This window comes from Chrysochloris asiatica, unplaced genomic scaffold (assembly GCF_000296735.1).
Source record: "Chrysochloris asiatica unplaced genomic scaffold, ChrAsi1.0 scaffold00128, whole genome shotgun sequence".
NCBI classification, from domain to species: domain Eukaryota; kingdom Metazoa; phylum Chordata; class Mammalia; order Afrosoricida; family Chrysochloridae; genus Chrysochloris; species Chrysochloris asiatica.
Window position 1 is genome coordinate 7,020,411 of NW_006408646.1, and position 4,498 is coordinate 7,024,908.

Below are 4,498 nucleotides of genomic sequence, written 5' to 3' on the forward strand. Positions count from 1 at the left end.
GGGGCTGATGCAATGAAATGCAGACGGGTCTCTTGTGATACAATAGTGAATAATTGTTATCAGGACTGATTGTGAGGGTAGGAAATGTAAAGGTAGATGTTTTATAGCAAGGAGGGGAGTGATTAACTTTTCAGTCTAGGAGTGGAGGTCCCTAAGACCATCAAGGGAGACGAGCAGAGAGCGGGACCCTACCCAGAGAAGCAGTGATGCCTGAAATGGAGTCAGAGATGATGACATGGAGCGATGGAGCAGCTGGAGACTTTAGATCCAGAGAGGGAGAGCGACTGTGTGCTGAAGACCTGAGGGGTCTGGGGGGAAGGATTGCATGGAGGGGATTGTAACCATGGCAATGAGATGATATACAATAGAATGAATGTAAAACTAATGTTCTCCCATGTAAACTATCACATAATTCAAAATAAAACATTTAAGGGGGAAAAAAAAAGAGTGTGGAGTTTAGAAGAAAAGACAACAAAGAATTCAGGAGAACATTCAAGTAACAAGAGTCTTACTTGTTTTAAGAATGAATAAAATACTAAATAAGAGTTGTTTTGAATAAGAGCCCCTTCCACTGTTGCCCAAACGCTACCAGAGTCAGCTGGCTATCCTATCTGTGCTTTAGACCAAGTCTACTCTCAAAACCAAAAAAAAATGCAAGTAGGGAAATTTCATACAGCAGAATACATGTCTTTAGGACTTTTCCTGATATGTATCTAGATGCTTATTCCTAAAAGTGATATTTTAAAAATATAACTTGAAATATATTAGAAGTCCTTTGATGTAGTTATCTGATATTGCTCAAATCATCCAGGTAATCTGTCTAGCTTGCTAATTGCTGGCCTTTTGGCTGGTTAGCTTTGGCATCAAATATGCAAACTCAGCCAGTTGAAATACACCTGAAAAATGTTTCTCAGATGTTCCTTGTATGGATAAATTTGTTGGCTTATACAGCTCACTTAATCTACCTAATAACATACTTGCTTGTAAACCTCTTGGTTTCTATAAATCATTGGGAGCTCCCACACCTCACTGGTTGCCTTGAGGTTGTATACATTATTGAAGATGTCTTTACTAAATCATTGCAATAAAATTGCAGTTCTGCTACTTGTAATAAAGCTCTGATTTACTGAGCACCCAAAGAAAAAGAGAACAAAACTATTAAACTATCATGTCAACTTATCATTTAAGAATTAATATATTCATCTTCCCTTCTTCCCAGTGTACTTAGATTTGATATATAGAAGTGGGGATAATTTTGTTCAAACAGAAAACACACTCAAACAACATTTGGAGACAAACTCAATTTTACCATGTACTTTTTCTAACAACAAATTCTTCTCCTAGATACATAAGTTCACGTGCTTTGGGTTGTTATGTTATTGTTGTCTCTCCTTTGTTGTTAGATGCCATTGAGTCGGTACCAGCTTATAGCAACCCTATCTATGCACAACAAAATAAAACACTGCCTAGTTCTGTACCAACCTCACAATTGTTGCCACATTTGAACCCATTGCTGCTGCCACTGTGCCAATCCATCTTGTTGGAGGTCTTCTTTTTGTCCGATCCTCCACTTTACTAAACACAATATCCTTCTCCTGGGACTGCTCCCTCCTGATTGTTGTTGTTGTTAAGTGCCATCGAGTCGGGTCCGACCCATAGCGACCCTGTACAGGGTTTCCGAGGGTGTAAATCTTTACGGGAGTAGAAAGCCTCATCTTTCTCCCGCGGAGCAGCTGGTAGTTTCGAACCGCTGACCTTAAGGTTCGCAGCCCGATTCGTAACCACTACGTTACCAGAGCTTCTTGCTCCCTCCTGATAGTATGTCCAAAATATAAGAGACAAAGTCCGGCCATCCTGGCTCCCAAGGAGCACTCTGGCTGTACTTCTTCCAGCATAGATTGATTTGTTGTTTTGTCAGTCCATGGTAGTTTTAATATTCTTCTCCAACACCATAACTCAAATGTATCAATTCTTCTATGGTCTTTCTTATTTACTGTCCAGCTTTCACATGCATATGAGGTTACTGAAAATACCATGGCTTGGGTCAAGCGCACCTTAGTCCTCAAACCGACATCTTTGCTCTTCAACACTTTAAAGAGGTCTTGTGCAGAAGATTTACCCAATGCTCTCTTTTATTGTTATTGTTGTTGTTGTTAATTGTTGTCACATTGGTTCAAACTCATAGTGACCCTGTACAGGGCTTCCAAGGAGCAACTGGTGAGCTTGAACGACCCACCGTGCGGTTCAAACTGACTTTGCAGTCCAGCATATTAACTTGTAGCGTGTAGGCAAGTTCAAATTTTACCTTTACAAGCAAACTAGTTCTTTGGTTGTTATTGTTAACTGTTGTTGAGTAAGTTCCAACTCATAGTGACCAGGTATAGGGTTTCCAAGGAGCAGCTGGTGGGTTTGAAACACTGACCTTGAAGTTTGCCGTCCAGTGCTTATCTTATTTGGAAAGAAGTTTCATTTTCTCAGACTTTCATTGTTTAAAGCTTTTATGTTAAGAAGACATTTAAAATAGTTTATTAAAATAGTCCATGACTTGACTTGGGATGATAGAATTGTCACCTTTTATGGGCTAGACTTCTAGCCAGTGTACCTCATGCATACCTACCACCCATCTGTCAATGGAAGCTTGCTTCTTGCTATAATGCTGAACATATTTTAGCCAACCTTCAAGATACAACAGGCAGAAAGGCCTGGTAATCTACTTCTGAAAAATCAGCTAGTGAAAATCCTATGGATCACAATGGTCTGATCCCCAACTAATCAGGGCAATAGGACTGGGCAGCACTTCGTTCTCTCGTGCCTGGGTTCACAGAGTCAAGGGACGACTCAGCAGCAGCTAACAACATGTCTTGGTTTAAATCAAAGGGAATATGTGGTTCCTGAGAAGAGGAATTGAGCTGCCTTCGAAATTAGAGCTTAAGTATAAACTGATTCTTCAGCTGACCATTTTCAGACCCAATCTTTGGTTCTAAATGCTACTTAAACACTTTGTTGACATTACCACTATTTTGTAGTAAATGCATATTAATAATAACCTGCATCTATTTGAAAAGAATGGACTTCTGGTGTGGCAATGTAGACTCAGCACTGGATTGTAGCCACTCCTTAGAAACCCAATACAGGGTCGCTATGAGTCAAAACGGACTTAACAGCACTTACACACACACACACACACACACACACATATCTTGTTTCATTCTCCTTGCAAAGAAAGCATAGAAACCCTGGAGAAATTTCCCTCTTATCTGTTGTTGTTGTTAAGTGCCACTGAGTCTATTCCAACTCATAGGGACCCGAATAGATGTCTGAGGCTGTAAATCATTGCAGGAACAGAAAGCCTCATCTTTCTTCCATGGAGTGGCTGGTGGTTCGCAGTCCAGTGCTTATCCTACAGAGCCACTGTGCTCCCATCTAGTGGCTAGGAAATATAAAACTGTCCTCTCTCTGTTTCTCAGAATTCAGGGATTAGGAATTGTCTGACAGTGGTTCACTCTGTTAAGCAAAAATAAATTCTAAAATCTTTACCAAAGATGAGCTCAATGGTGTATATGATGGCTCACAAATCTTTCCATTAATCAGTAAAATACTGTTCTTTCCAATCAGAAAGTTTCTTCCTAATCGCTACTCTGAACCTAGGCTAGAAAAAGCAAGGCTGCTTGTCTGTGCTGACATTGAGACTGAAATGATATTTGTCTTATAGCAATCAGTGCCCTAGATCTCTCCTGACCCTTCATTGATCCTGGTTAGCTGCATACCTTCACAACCCCTTCCTCAAGAGTTGGATATACTGTCTTCACTAGCAAGGGCCAAGAAGCTGTCCCTGAAGTTGGCTGCCTCTAGGTGCCCTCAGCTCTTGAAACTTGGAATACCAGACTCTGATACTGGCAGCAGGGCCTTCATGCTGGGCCAGCCCAGCCCACAGGAAAGCAGGTTTGGATCCGTTATGCAGCGAGAGGGATTAGTGCGTGGTCTGCCTGCCCTGCATAGACATCAAACTCAAGGCAGAATGCTGCCTTCCTGATGATTCTCACAGATTCAAAGAATGGATTTTGTTTGCAGTCAGCAGAGTTCAGAGAGCTTCAGGAAGAAGTGGAAGGTCAGCAAACCAGTGAAATTCTTCATCCCTAACAGAAAATGAAAGTTAGATGCCTTAGCTTCACTACATTTATTTAAAAGAAATTTTATTTTGCAACAAACAGGCCTGAAATGTCTTGTAGGAGAGTAAGTTCCTATCACCAAAACCTTTTTTATGGATTTATTGCCTAACTTTTTTAGTCCGTTTACTAAGTGCTAAATTACTGGCTAGGACGTGGGCTCACTTTGCCTCAAGGAAACAAGGTCACTGGAGCTGCCTTGGGATAGCATTACTTGGAGGCTGAGTTAGAGATGAGACACCCTTTATGTTTGGAAAAGAACCACAGCCGCTCTTTTGAAAAGAAATAAGCTGTTCTCAAAGGAAAGAAGGGTTTTCTTTACATAATTAAAC

At 40.8% G+C, this 4,498-nt stretch overlaps 1 pseudogene; it reads left to right on the plus strand.

Annotated features, from left to right (window-relative positions):
* The window catches only part of LOC102831006, a 93,955-nt pseudogene extending 89,805 nt beyond the window's left edge, over positions 1 to 4,150 (plus strand).
* Positions 4,151 to 4,498: the final 348 nt, after the last annotated feature.